General features: G+C 30.5%; 1 pseudogene; it reads left to right on the top strand.

The window, feature by feature from the left end:
- Window positions 1-817: 817 nt before the first annotated feature.
- LOC149561608 (1-aminocyclopropane-1-carboxylate oxidase pseudogene) lies at window positions 818-1,354 on the top strand (annotated as a pseudogene).
- The last annotated feature ends 14,818 nt before the right edge of the window (window positions 1,355-16,172 follow it).

The raw sequence follows: 16,172 nt of genomic DNA, 5'->3' as shown, positions 1-16,172 counted from the left end.
GAGTTCACTCATCTATTACAGTTGAAAGTGTTATGATTGACATGTAATCAGAATATAGGGCACAAGCATAAAGGGATAATCCCGTTAGCTTCCAATGTCCACAACAAATGTTCAAAGAAAGATTCAAAGATTGGGGGCGTCGATTCAAATATAAACACAAGTACCTAATCATTTACCAAATCAAAAGAAGATCTAGAGGCAACTAAGAAAACATGCAAAGATACCAAATTAGGCCCCAACATCATGTATACTTAGTTTTATTAAATGTGGAGGTTATTGTTGGATATATGATACCAGTTACCAAATGTGATGCAGAAGACATGGGATTAAGGGACATAAAAATGGAGATGTCTAGCACTATGATGATCGCCACAGATTTGCTTCTTTCTCTCACAGTCAAGGAACAAACTTTCAAAGAGCATGATTGGTCAAGTCTATGAAAGAAGGATTAAGGTTACATGGATTATACATGATGAACCTATGACTTTCTTGTATCATATTGGTGTCATTAAGGCCGATGGTTGACTCAATGATCATGGGAGTTCCTTGCAATTCGTTGCACTTGAAATTAAAGAATTTTTGATATTAGGTTTCTCCATTTGACAGAAGAATGTGACCCAAATTGAGTATGAGTATATATATAAAAGTCAATTGAGGAGTTCAAGTAAGAATCATGAGTGCCCTATTTTATGAGTAATTTGAAGTAGATGAAATATGTAAGACATTTGACACCATATTGGTTGACTAACTCCTCACTAGCACGAACAGTTCACAAGAGATATACAAACTGACAAAGACCTTGCTTGAGATAATAAGCATGAATCTTGGCCTTAAAAAGGGGTATTTAAAAGAAGTGTTTACAGGTGATGATAAGCCATTTTTTGGCACCAAGGTGAGCAATTATTCTCCATGCCCAAGGCCAGACCGTATGAAGGGCATTTTTGCTCACACAGATGCAGGTGGCATCATTCTTCTCTTCCAAGACAATGGAGTGCCTATCTTACAGGTCCTCAGCAATGGGCAATGGATTGATGTACAACCCATTTCACATTCCATTGTGATTGACATTGGATATCAGTTGGAAGCTATAAGTGGAGGAAGATACAAGAGTGCATGGCATCGTATTATTGCCACTGATAATGGCAATCATTTATTAGTGGCATTTTTTTATAACCCATCATATTCTACAATTAGTTATCCTGCAGTGAAGGCCAAGACTGATATCAAGGAAGATGATAATGGCAATGATTGTCCCAAGTTTCAGTTGGGTGATCATATGAGTGTTTATGTTAAGGAGAAATATGAAGATAATGAGCCATGCTTCAGAGCCATGAGCGAGATGATTGTTAAGTAGAATTTGTCTTCATTGGATAAATTATCTAAAGATCACAAGGCGATTGATAAGGATTGCTTATTCAATCTTCTTCTCAAAATATCTAAGGTCCAAGTTTCAAGTCATATAGGTTAATTTTGTAGAGGTTAATTAACCTCATCCAAATCACATATTTGGGAAGTAGTTATTAACCACGAAGAGGTAGTTCTTAACCTCTGTGTCTATATAAGGAGTCATTTTTGGCTTTGTAAGGGGGCTTTTTGGAATTTTAGGAAAAGGGAACACTATGCTAAAATTTTGATGAGAAGATATTTGGAAAGTGTGTACAAATTTTGTCTTTGTAATCAGAAATTCCTCTTAGGTTCTTGGTGTAAGAAAATAAAGGAACGTGCAATTTGAGTTCTCTTCTTCTAAATCTAAATTGTAAGAAATGTTGATTCACTTTATAGTGAGCATTCTCATGGTATTGTGTAGATGTTTATGAATCTTTGGATCAACATTGTGCTCATAATAGTTCTCAAGAATGGCTCTTGATTGTTGTTATTAGCAGTTTATGTTAATTCAAGAAAGTTGTGAAGTTGTGTGGTGCATTCATCATCATTAGCTTTCTCATTTTTTAAAATTTGATTTCATTTTTATTTAAAAACTTCATAATTATATCATCTGAGGGAGATGTCCCTCTAAATGGAGAGGAAGGCTGCATACCAAGGGCGTATCCAATTGTTGTGAATTGTTTGCCACATACACTCCGTTGGGAAATTTTTATAGTGACAAATCTGTTTACCAACATGATATAAATCTATCTTATTCCAATGGAATGATATGATTCAATATAGAAATATGATAGCCATGAACTATAGTGAAATGTCATTCTAGAATAAAATAATTTATGACATTGACGTTGACCATTACATAATGGTATCATAAAATGATCAATAACCATTTTAAATCACAATTAATGCTTATCCTTTTTTAGTGCCCTTTTGGAATACCTTATAGTCTCTAAAGGTATTCTCTTTGACCAATAAACCTTCACACTTGAAGTTCATAAGCTCTACACTAAGCTTAAGATTGTATTCAAAGCTAATACCTCCAATTGAAACCACATCTCCTTGCCAATAATTGCAAAATTTAATTGAGTGTTATAACATTTCAATCATAGAGCAAAGGGACAAAATCCTTGCTTTATCAAAAGGATTCCATAAAAAAAGAAAATTCTTAACACTTAAAATATTTTCTAGTCTCATACAATTTCAAAGTATCATTTATTATTCCCTTTTTCAACTATTATGTCATAGATGGTTGAAAATACACAAATATTTAGTACAAAAATTACTTTACCTTTCAAGAATAGAAAAGAAGAAAATGCTAGATAACACATTCATCCTCATCCATATGAAATGGCACATCAATACATTTCCTTCATTTTGAAATCATTTATTTTAAGTGTCCCACTATCACAACAAGTTTACATCAAACCCAAAAATCCAAGAAAAAAATCAAAAACCCTAAGGGAAAAACAAAATAAGTGAAAGAGTCCTTACTATTGGAAACCCCAGTTAAACATACAAATGCTTCCACCAAAACTAGCCCAACTAAAATGTCTAAGAAGAGAAAAATCTAAAAGAAAATTATTGAGGTAGGTAAATAGGAGAAAATGAGATGGATACCTATGATACTGAGGTCAAAGGAACTTTAGAGAAAGTCGAGAATAGTGCAACTACGAAGGAATTTGAAGCTGAAGTAGATGGTTAAGAGTAAGAGAAGGTTGAGCAAGAGTCCGAAGAATGAGTTTATTATAGGGCCTGATGTTAAGGTCCCCAATGCTACAACCCTACTGAGGAACAAATACAAACCCTTGATAATATGGTTACTAATAAGGAAAGTAAGGTAGAAAAGATAATAAAAGGACTTGGAAGGTTAGATCAATGTCCTTAATGAAAAAGTATTTTTTTGAATAGCAAGTTTGAGAATACTATTACTGGTATTAAATTGGGTTTGGCCATCTTGAGTATATATAGGGTCCATAAAGAGATGATGAGGAAGGCCATCTTTGGAACAATCGAGATCATAAAAAACTCAAGAAAGCTAACAGAAAAAACAAAAATGTTCATGTTGAAATGAAGAGCACGAAGGATGTTCAAAATTGGATAGAGGATCTTAGGTACCTAGTCAAGGAGTGGGAGAACATTAAATAGGCCTATCTTTTCCAAGACTTGGATTTCATTTTTTGCTTGTTTTAATGATCTAATACATTTACTATAGTAACTTTATGGATTACTATCCTCATAATTTTGGGACATGGTTTAAATACTATTTTTGAAATTAAGAAGCAACTAAAATGGGGGCTGACCCATAATAGAAAAGAACAACTATCCAAAAATTAGTTGATGTGTTCTACCAAATTTTTACCCCTCCCTTAAAAAATTTCAAAAAATAACCCACAACCATTAAAGTAAAGTAAATACTACAGTAAGCACTAAGAATCTTAACAATTTACAAAATCTTGGGAACTAGCTAAATATTGGCCCTACTATCAGTCCCGAAATAAAAACCAAAAGGGGTCTAAGGCCTCAAAGTTTAACTAAGCATCATAATAAGAAAAAGAAAAAGAAACCATAATCAGACTAGCAGGGGAACCATTAGCGGTTCATAATCCAGGAAGCCATATAGTACACAATTAGTCTCCACCTCCTTATCATCGGTCCCCTGGTCTTTGTTGATTTTCATTAGGTAGAGTTTAGTAGTCATCGAGTGCATGACATGAACCAAGAAATTAGCCACCCTACCAAATTTTTTCTCTAGATCCTTATTCCATTTAACTAACTCTGTAATTAACCTTTCTAGTTTCTATACCACCTAGTTCCTACTTCGTGTTCTCATCTTTCTTTGATAGTTTATTTCTATTGAGAATGGTCTCCCCCTACTCGTCCATAGCCTCCTATTTTCCCCTAGTTATTTTTTCTTGGGCTTGGCTACCCAAAATGCCCATCTTAACTAGTGAGGTGACCATGCCATGCTCAACATTCTTTGACTTTCTAGAATATGAAGTAACAATTTTAAACATGTTTGAAACCTTAGAGAGCAAAGGGATGGCTTCTTCCATATTTTTAGTTTTATCCTCACTTTTCATTTCTTCTTCTTCATATTCCCTATAGTTTCTTCTAGTTGTCTTACATTTGAGATGAGGCCCACAATTTTTCCCAAAGTTCTCCAATTTGGGTATGGTATGGTTGGCCAAGGAAATTTTCTCTCTCAACCTCTTACTTGACCGGTTTATGTCCTTACTTATAATTATAGTTTTTTCAACATATAGAACTTTAGTTTTCTCTTCCTTAATTTTCCTAGCCATGGTCATGCGGTCCTCTTTGAAGGTTGGTTTAGAAGGGGAGACAATCTTTGTTGAGTTATTTTTATAAGAGGAGGGCTAATGCTCATAATTTTTTGAGTGAAGAGCTTTATAAAATTTAAAGAAATGGAACATCAAGGTTTGATGGTAGACTATGTAATTTTTTCCCTCGTCATGTATTTTTCTTGATATTCCATGCACAACCTTCCATAGTGTGTAACATGAGAAAAGGAAAAGAAATGCACTCTTTGTTTTAGAAATGATTTAGAATAGGGAAATGGTATTAATAATAAAGCTTAGCTCATTTTAAATATTGTTATGTTTAAATTGGTTTATGTGAATCCCAGTACTCTAAGACTCAGTTATCTCTTGTGATTATCAGCAAGGTTTTAGTTGATAAGTCAGACTCTAGTATTAGCAGTGCTTAGTATGGTTTTTTTTATTAAGTTTTGGTTTGTGGAGCTTCTCTAATAGTTTGTGTTATTGATGGTATTTTCTATTGCTTGGTTGTAATGTTTTAGAGAAGAAAAGTTCTTTGTTCTAGTTTTTACTTGGGTTTAGGAACCTTTTCCTACCTCCTTTAATCAAAGAAAAATTTACATCACGTGACATAGTCTCTTCAAATAATGGAATGTATCATACCAGTGAAACCCAAGCATTTTTGGTACATTTTGAATAGAGAATAGTGGGAAGTGTTTAGAGTGAGGGTTTAAGAGGATAATAGGGAACTAGAATACTAGGTTCTTTTTTATTAGTGTTTTTACCATGAGGCTTGGTGCATATCATAATGATGAAAACCATGATAAAGGCTCTAGTGATGGATAGTTGGATAAAGATTCAAAGGAAAGAGACCACGTGATTCCTTGTTCTTAGTCAATGGTGGTATCTATTGATATTTTTTTAGGAGAGTACAATAGCTTTCACTTAACATTAGGGTTATAATATTGATCTTGTTCCTCTAAAATGTTTGGCATCTTCACTAGAAAAGGAAATTCCCTACTTAGTCTTATCCAAGGTCATGCTAACTAAGGGGAATAAGATAATTAATCCTTTTAAATTTTAAGTATTCAAAAATCAATATACTATTATACACAATTAGTTATCCTTTTATGTTATGTAAAACTTGAATAGATTTAGATTCAATTTTGTTCTCAATGATTTTTTATTATTATTTCAAATATAAATTATGTGTAATTTTATAATTAATATTTTTGAAAATAATCATAGAATGATGAAATTTAAGGGAAGAGATATTACAATGTAGGAGATGACCTTTTTCTAATACATGCATTGAAGCAAGAACTAAAATTAAGTGTAAATCTATTTTTTTTGAATGGGATAATATGATACAAATAAAAAATGATAACCTTGAACTATATAATGAAACAAAATTATCAATAAAAAATGATAACCTTGAACTATATACTAAAACAACATTATCAAGTAAAATAATTTATGACATGGAAGTTTACCATTACATAGAAGTAAGAATCAAATGATAAATAACAATTTTCAATCACAATCTACCTTTATCCTTTCTCAAACATCTTCTATAAAAATACCTTAGAATCCCTAAAGTTCTACTCTTTGAACTACAAACCTTCACATGTGAGGTTAGTAATCTCTTAAGCTTAAGATTCACTTTTAAATTAATACCACCAATTAAAACTACACTCTTTTCCATGAAATGAATAATTTTATTAAGAATGAGATGTTATAGAATTTTAGTGTTAAAATAATGGGAACATCCTTTCCTTATTATAAGGATACCATAAATATTTTTCTTCCTCAACACTCAATTTTATACAATATCCTATTATTATATTTTACACTTTTATCACATAGAAGGTTGAAAAGATGCAAATATGTAGTACAAAAATAATTTTTTCTTTCAAAAGTAGAAAACCAGAAAAAAGTTCAATAATACATTCATCCTCATCCACCTCAAATTCATTTTTATTATTTATTTTATAGGTTCTATTATCACAAAAAGATTACATAAGTTTACATATTCTCTTTAAATGATGGAATGTGTCATAGCCATGTTAGGCAAGGATTATAGGTGCATTTTGAATGGAGAACAATGGAAATTTATCTTATGCAGGGTTTTAGATGGTGATTAGGAACTAGCATGCCTAGATCTTTGTTGTAAGTTTGTGGGCCATGATACTTGGTGTAGATCATAATGAGGGACATCAAGAAAAATGATCTTCTTAAGGATAGTTGTCTTAAGATTCAAAGGAATGAGACCACAAGATTAATTTTCTTTAGTGAGTTGGGGGGGTGAGGGAGCAGGGGGTGTGAACTTCTATAAGTTTTCATGGTGGCATGCAGACTCATGGGGAAAGCTTTATATTGATATTTTTCTTTGAGAAGACAATACTTTTTTTTCTTAACATTAGGGTTGGGATCTTAAGTGTCAGGTAGGAGATTTGGTACTTCTAGAGGATTTTTACCTTCAACATTTCTTGTAATCATGATTTATATTATATTCATGGTGATGATCCATAGGGTTATTAACAAATAATACTTGACCTTAAAAAATAGATTCCTAGAAGATATTTCTCTGCCACATTCTCCAATATTTTCCTTGTTTTGGAATAACTCTCTAGAGTGCCTTAGATAATTGGCATGAAGATGTCTATAGAGGAATTTTGAGCTCTTTGGAGATATTATATCCATCAATTCCATAGATTTCATGAGAAAATATATTGATGTGAGGAGGTATGTATTTGTGATGCACTTAATTGATCTACCTAGCTTTGCTGCGCTATCATGCAAGCTAATAAAATTTATGGAATTTGACAAGTATGATTCTCTTTCATTTGTGTACTACACTTGTAACAAATCATGGTAATGAGAAAAAATTTCACTATTAAATCCTATTAGAATAGTTTGTTAAGGCTAAGGGGATTAAGACTTAGAAGCCATAGAAAGTGTGAGAGGAACATAAGACCACTTAAGAGGTATATAATTAGGATAAAGTTTAGTTTCAAGGGATTAAATAGAATTAGTGTAATAAGGTTCCAAAAGACCATGCCAATTACTATTGTCTACGAGCTTAAAGTTGTAACTGATGAAAATTGGGGATATGAAGTGTACATATAGAGAAATAATCATATAGTTAAAATTTTTTGCAATACAGTTATGGGTGAAAATATTTTAGGCCCATTATTTTTTTCTTATTGAGAGTAGTTTATGAAGGGACCCCCACCTTCTTTTAACCCAATTTTCTCTATATAAGGTTCAATATTATCCCCTTTGAAATATGGAACTAGTTGAGTTACATTTCATAGATGTTGTAAGGGAGAAAAGGATTCCATACATAATAGGTTTGGAAAGATTGATCAAAATATGGTGTTAGAAGCTTGTCTTACATAGAAAGGGGAGAATGGTGGATAAACATTTCATAAGGAAACTATGAGCTTTAAATATATAATTTTTTAATAGGAGCATTGATCTATCTAAAGTGATATAAGTAATAAGAATACTTAAAAGTTAACCTATATAAAAGTTTCTATGTCTAACAGAATTAAAGGTGACTAAAGGATACATAAGATCTTACAGTATAAATCATTTGAATGGGATAAGGAATGTGAAATCAAAGAAAGTATATTTGACGATGCTTAGAGATTCATCCTAGGCATTGGCTTTCTAGAACCTCCAATTAATATATGAAACTTTTTTATTGTAATATTATGTGGGTTAATATATCCCATTAACAAGGAATTTTACATGGTTTGGGAAGAGATCATAAACATGATATATTGCTAATCCAAGAAACAAATATGTATAAATATATAATTGATAAAATTAATGTTTTAAGGATATTAGTGTTCAAGGAAATAACTATTAGGAAGAGTCTAAGAATATTGTACATATTTTAGAATCAAAAGTATGTTTTTGGAACCTTAAATGTTGGTGGGGGAGGAGGAGGTGATGTAGAAATAATGTGGCTACCAATTTTAAGTGCATAAGCGACAGTTTATGTTGGATTCTATCTATATTTTACAATCCTAACACTAAAAATGCAAAGATGAAATATTGTTCAAACATTGATTCCTTCACAGAAAGTAACTATAATTAAACTTGATTATAATGTGCGACACTAAAACTCCAATTTTAGAAAAGGACAATTTTGGAGGATCCTAGATTTAGATGGATAAAAAGCCAGATATACTAGAGTTTATAAATGAACAAGGTCTACATTAACTAGTTATGAAAGGTGAAGGTATCATATTGAAAAATCAAAGACAAGGGAATGATCTATATATTTTGTCTAAAGATTGGTTTATCTAATTATATTTCTCTTTTAATGCACTTTCTAGGATATGATTTGATCACTATCCTACTAGCATGGTGATAAAATCAATAAATAGTTAGAATTTTTTTTAAATACATTTGAGAAGATTTGATTGTCACACCAAGCTCTATGATAATAACAACTAATGGTGGAATATTAGATTTGATTATATAATAATATTTAAATTCATTGAGAAAACTTAGTCAAATGTCAAGAAGAAGAATAAAGAAGTATTGAGGGATATCATTTTTAAAAAGTATTCCCTTAAATCAAATTTAAAATTAATCCAATTTGAATTCTAGAAAGAAGGGTACACATATTATTTGAACTCACAAGTGAATGAATTTTATGTCCAATACCATCATATCATTTGAAATAAAAAAAAACTTTATGGAAATAAACATTCATATCACTATGGATTTCAACCAAGGACAAAAACACCCATGCCATCCACTTTATAAATCTTAAGAATAATAATAAAAAATGGTTGTCTTAATTATCATTGTGGCAAGATAGAAGAGGAGGATGATATTAGTAGAGAATAATTTATTTTCTTCTCCAGTCAACTTATCAGAGTTCCTATTTGGGTGGAGATGCACAATACTCTCTTTTAGTGATGATCTTGAAAACATTGAATGAATATAATGAGAATTTATTTTAGGCTATCCTTTAAAAAGTGGACATTAAGAAGGTGTTGTTATTTGGAAGAATCAAAGATATAGGGGTGAAGAAAATTTGTCTCTTCTTCTTTTGTTCCCTATGAAACAATGTTGAAAAGGCTATTGACGTTGAACTCAAGGAAATATTTGGTCCAAGAATGATCTTAAAAGTTACAACTTTAATTTTCTATTAATTTATTTTACTTGGATCCATCCACCTATAATTATTCTAATTTAAAATCTTAAAAAGAGGTTTGTTGGAGTTAGATAATCATTTCACTTCCTCTTATTCTTCTTCTTATACTCTATGTTAGATGTCAATGAGATGTTCACTGATATTCCTTAAATCATTGAAGCTATCCTAAAATAATATTATGTTATGTTTAAGTATTATAATATTATCATTGATCTATAAAAACTCAACTTAACAGTGAAAATAAATCTCTTTCAATGAGTCAAATGTCTTCGAAATATTATATAGCTTTATTCCACTCAAGGCCTAAGGATTTTTTCCATATCTCCTAGATGAATAGAATGATCTATTCACATTTTGCCAACTTTTCTTCTCAAATAGATCACATATCTCAATTAATTAAGAGTATCATCCAAATAGCTCTTATCATTTCATACTTCAAAAACTCTTATCATTTCATTTAATGAACATAACATATCCAAATACTCTATCACCAACCCATTCTATATATTGACCATTGCTTACTTCTTCAAGTTGTTAAAGTGGGAATTAAAGGCATATAATAGTCCTTGTAGTTTGTCCTATCTCTTTTTATTAGTTGGGGATTTTTAAAGTTTTAGAACATTTTTTCTTAAACCATTTTCAACTATAGATAAAATCATATTTCCCTTTGTCATTTCCCTCATCAAAATGTTGTCTAGAATTAGCATGGCCCATTTAAAATAGATTCATTAATTGTTATTCATTAGGTATATCCAATTCTAGTGGACATTGAAACTTTATTTAAGTGACATCTTTCTTAATTTACAAGTTTGCAATGTCTCTTTATGCCTTAATTGTATTTTTTGTATTGTCTCATTAATTCATATATATTTTCTTGAGCTCCCACTACTCTAATATCATCTTCTAGTTTACAACTTTTTTAACTTTCCCATTATAAATATCAACCACCTTTTCATAATTATTTCATTTATTATTCATAATATATTTCATTTCTTTATATTTTATAGAAAATTTATTATTTAAGAATATAGGTATAACACTTAAATCATATTAAATTGTATTTAATGAAATATGAAGTCCTTAAATAGAGAGATCGTGATCTATTACCACCAAATAAAAAATGTGTCAAATTCATCTTTTGTTTCCTTCATCTCCTAAAATTATGCTATTTGAAACTGATTCTCTATTACAATATTGCTAATTACTTCCTAAAAATTCCTTAATTATATAATCAATATTTTCACACATGAGTATATGTTTTCCATTTATAAGTCAACCATACCTTCTTGGCTTCCTCAAGGTGTAATCCAAGCTACTTATTTTATATGAATACACACATCTTATTAATGACTCATATTTTTCTCCTATCCTCTTCAAGTGTAATCATCTTCTTCTCTGTAAATATAGAAATGGTCTCAAGGAGGAAAAAGGAAATAATTCAATAGGATGCATACCTCCATTTTTTCCACTAATAAATTAAAGGGATATGCAAAGGGAAAGAGATAATCCCCAAATATATTTCCTATTTATAAGGAAAATACAATATGAAAAACTTATCTTGAAATTCATAGAGGAAGTTGAATTTTAGTTTTAAAAGGAATGGATCTAGGTGTGGAACAATTCTCATGAGGTCATTGTGTTTTATGGTCAACTTAATGAAATCAAACCATGATCTCCAAAAGTTATCAAGAAGTTATTTTCAAATTTGTGCTTGCAAATCTAACATCCTATTCTTGTACATAGAAAACAAAGGTTTTTGTTCTTTGGTAGATGAGGTCTTTCCTTGGTCAAGCCTTAAGCTAAGGAATCAATTTTAATTGAGAAATTAAAAAAAAGACAATTGAAACAAGATAAATGTAAATATTCACCTTGCTTGTAAAGACCTTTTCTAGTAAGGATTTTTCTTTGTTGTATGTTGTAGCTATTGAATTAGATATGTAAATGTAGTTTATCTCTATAGGTTATAATGAATCTTTAATAACCATGTCATGGATTCATGGAGGTAAATGAGAATTAATTCCCTTGATTTCCAATAATATGCTAGATCTTGAAGAGGTAATTCTCACAAAGGATCCCTTAATTCTTGATGTAATCTCCTTTGAATCTTATTAAGGATTGAACTCCTTGAATGCTTGAAATCCTTGAATGAAAAGTGCAATTCACACTCTTAAAGTATTTAGAGATTGTCTTAAAGTGTGTAGCTATGAAATAATGCCTCCAATCCTCCTTATTTTTGATTTATTGGGAAAGAAAATAATACAAGCTTGCTAAAGAGTGGGACTTAAAAACATAAAACTTTAAGAATTTTTGGGCTTCAAACCTCACAATCCCATTGTAAGAGGGAGATCTAAACTCCTTGCACTTGGTTGACCTAGGTCAACTTGTTTCAGTCTAGATCAACCTAGGTCACCCAATTCCAAAATGTGGGAGAAGGTGAACCATAAAAAAAACACGATAATTATGGAAAGATTAAGTAGGAAGGTGGAAGAAAATAGAGAAGAAAGAGCACTACACATAGGTCAGTCTATGGTGAAGGAAGTCACTATGATACAGGTGTTAAAAATTCAAAAAATACAAGTGCATCTATTTTAAGATGATACACTTAGCCCCAACTTTAGAAGGAGTGTGAGTTGTCTCAAAATCATGGTAAAGTAGATCTATAGAAAAGATAAAATTTTACCATGATTTAGGAGGTAAATAAAATTTCAATTTTGCAATAGACTTGAATTTTTATCATATCCAATATTACAATAAGAGAGAGACCACTATGAAGGCATGCAATTAATTTTCCAATAAGGTTTGCTTGGCTTATTGGAACCACGCAATAAATGAAGAGAGAAATGGGGGGAAGATCTCACAAAGGAGATGTTGTTGAATGGTCTAGCAAGTGTGTGTAGCATGCTATTCAACCCATCCTAGTTGAAAAAAATGGTCTAGAAAGTGTGTAGAACAAGCTAATCAACTCATCAATGAATAAAACATCAAGGGAAATACATGTACCAAAAAAAAAGAATCTAAAAATTAGCCAGGCATAAGGACGTGTGTAACATTAACGGATCAAAAAATGTGATCATGCTTATGAGGCTATCAATTGTCAAAATAAGGATTAAAAAATAAGAATTAGGCCTCCAAAACCATTAATAGTTTAGAGAGATATCCAAAGAGGCCAAGCCCCCAGGAATTATCAATAGTTCAAGGAAACTAACAATGCACAAAAGGAAAGATTGAGAGAAAGAAAGTTGAAGTGATATTGCATAGGTTTGAAGATACCTCCAAAATTACACCAACTATAGAAGGATAAAGTACTCCAAGATATAATCAAAATATATATTTTCTACTCCATAATAAAAAAGGATGAGTGGAGTGTATGCTTCCACATTTTAGTGATTACGAAAAACTTAATGGGAGAAATAGACTTAACAAAACCATACACGCATCTATTGAAATGTATGCAGTATGAGATGTCCCCAAAAAGAAGAACATGTCAAGGGAAATGAGAACATAATAAAGAAGAGAACACTAATTTATATATACTAACTTTAGGGTCAGTATGATCATATGGTAATATGTAATATTATATCTAGTATGAAATATCATCATTCCCCAAAGGATGTATAACTTGAAAAAAATAGAGGAAAAGACATGGAAGATTTGTGAAGAAGAATCCTTTTGGACCAATACCATGGGGAAAAAAGAATCAATGATATCATATAATAAGGAACCTAAAAGACTATACAAGATCACTAATGTGAATAATATTATAGGTATAATATAAAATTTAGCAACATATATAATAGGAGAGATAAAAATAGAAGAATATATATATGACAAGTTCGATTACTTTATCCTCTTATGCTTAACAAATAAATAAGGATAATATAATGAAATCTATTCAAAAAAATTTACAAAAAGATCAACACATGGGTAGAAATCATAGCCAGTTCCAAATAAGAGCTTGGATGAGAGTCAGTATGCTTATTAGTAGTAGTTATTATAAGTTATAATGAAAGCATGTTAAAAATCATAATCCACATAAGTTAAAATTAATAGAATCATTATTTTTTTTTTTTTTGCATAGACATTAGCTTGATTATCTTCCTCCAAAGACTCACACATGGTTTGATCAAAGATAGGTAAGGGTTGAGAAGAAAGGGAATAAGATTTAGCCTTAAAATTTATCTTGATGGTTATTACAATAGTGGTGGGCATGTTTGTTATAAATGGTTTTGGATGATATACTAGAAGAGGTAGGGTCAAATACAATAGGTTTTTAAGAAGGAATAATGACATGATTAGGTATAGAACTTGGACGAATAGATGCAGAAGGTAAATAGGTTCAAAAGGGGAAGAGATAAATGAAGTATGCAAGATAGGTTTAGGGTGGTGACTCTCATGAAGATTAAGCTCAACATCTTGGCTACCTCATATTGTTTATACCATCGGTATAGATGATGAAGACGAGTAAGTATTTTTTAAGGAAGAGATGGCAAATAGAAATTAATATCAAAAGAATATTGAGGACCTGATGGCCTCTAAATGGATTATTGATTAATGAAAAAAAATTCTCCATGGGTCACTGGAAGAAGATGAGTCCCACTTTTGGTAAAAAATTGAAAGTATTTTTCCTATTTTAAAAATTTATTGCCACTTAATATCTATATTTGAGGAACACTGAGATTGAATCTTGCCAAATTTAACTACTAAGAAATTTAGTGCTTGGAGTCTAATTTTGAAATATATAATTTGTCTGAATACCCACATGGTATAAATTATATTTTGGTAAGCATGCTCAAAAATTAATTTTATAAATGTTTGTTTCAAGACTATACAACACACATGTACAACCACTCATTTTTGAAGGAAAAAAATGAATTAAATTGTGACTCATTTTGGGGAAAGGTGCCTAACACACCAAAAATTGGTGAGAATATTTTTCCTAATTTTCTTATTCAATATTTATTTTTATATAAGTTGTTGTTTGACCATTAAGTGGATTTTCAAATTCTGTAGTGTGCGGCAACCATAATTTGATTAAAATTTTACTTTTTCAAAAAGAATAAAAGTATTTAAGCACATTTTATGTATATTGATAACATATAATTTATTTTTCAAAAAACATAAAATAAAAAAGTTATTATAAAAATTGTTTACCATAATATGTGAAGTCTAGGTACTATTTTGGCTTAATAAATATTGTAAAAATAATCAAATAAATCATATCGATATAAAAAAATTATTTTTTACAATCTAGAAAAAAATTATTGTAATGTGTTTTTTCTTTCGTCAAAAAAAAATTCAAAAAGCCCTCCAAAAAAATACGACAAGGTAGAAATTTCATGTTCCTATGCCTTAGCCATTTTCTTTCTGGCTAAAGCATAGTCTTGGTCCTACAACACCTATCCCAAGTCAAAAATCAATGCAATCCATAGCTTATGGAATTTTAATTTAAGAAACTGGTACCCTTTTTTCTAAATGTGAGTAAACCTAAGATTTTAGGCAACAAATAATTTATAATTTTTTTTAAGAAATAGCTAAAATGTGCACCCACTTTGAAAATGATGGGTACCCCCTTTGAAAAATATGGCTACCCATTTTTTGAATTTATGAATGATTATCCAATCCTTAAGTGGGAACCCATTTTTGAATAAAGAGGTCCTTGTTTCTTGCAACAAAGTTTTTCCTCAAGGAATTCCATGATTTTGGTACTAAACTTCTTGCATTTATCCCCATTATATAGAAATTTAATGCACTTATGAATAAGAGAATCTACAAGTTTTATGTATGAAAGCTATTAAAAACCAACTGTAACTTAAAATTGACCTGAAGTTTGAATAACAACAAAGGTAGTATAAATAACCTTTTCTACAAGAGTAACAAGAAGATTGATAGAACCTTAATGATGATAAAGAAAACCATTACAAGTTTGAATCCATATGGGACTTGTATCATAGGTATCTTTATGTAGTCATTTGGTAAAAATGAAGTCTTAAGTAATCACATTCACATTGAAAGAAGGATCAGATAAAACATCATGAAGTGCACTATGAGAAACTCTAGTAGTAATTCAAAGAGGAACATTAGGTTCCTTAAACATATTAAACTAATTAATGCTAATAAAAAGTAGTTTTTAAGGTTGAGGTGGAGATAAATTAGAGGTTGAGGTAGACACTTAACATGATTAACCACATGATTATCTTCTTCAATCTTATCATCATAACTAATGTCAGATGAATAAGGTTGATACATTTGTTGAATGTTAAGAAAAAGGGTTATTATAAATTTTCAAATTCTTATTAGGAGATGCAATAGATCTATCTACATTAGTAACTTTA

This window comes from Cupressus sempervirens, chromosome 4, assembly GCF_028749045.1.
Source record: "Cupressus sempervirens isolate cs-2001-9-10 chromosome 4, ASM2874904v1, whole genome shotgun sequence".
Taxonomy (NCBI): Eukaryota; Viridiplantae; Streptophyta; class Pinopsida; order Cupressales; family Cupressaceae; genus Cupressus; species Cupressus sempervirens.
The sequence above is the reverse complement of the archived record's forward strand: the minus strand, read 5'-3'. Positions and strand labels throughout refer to the sequence as shown.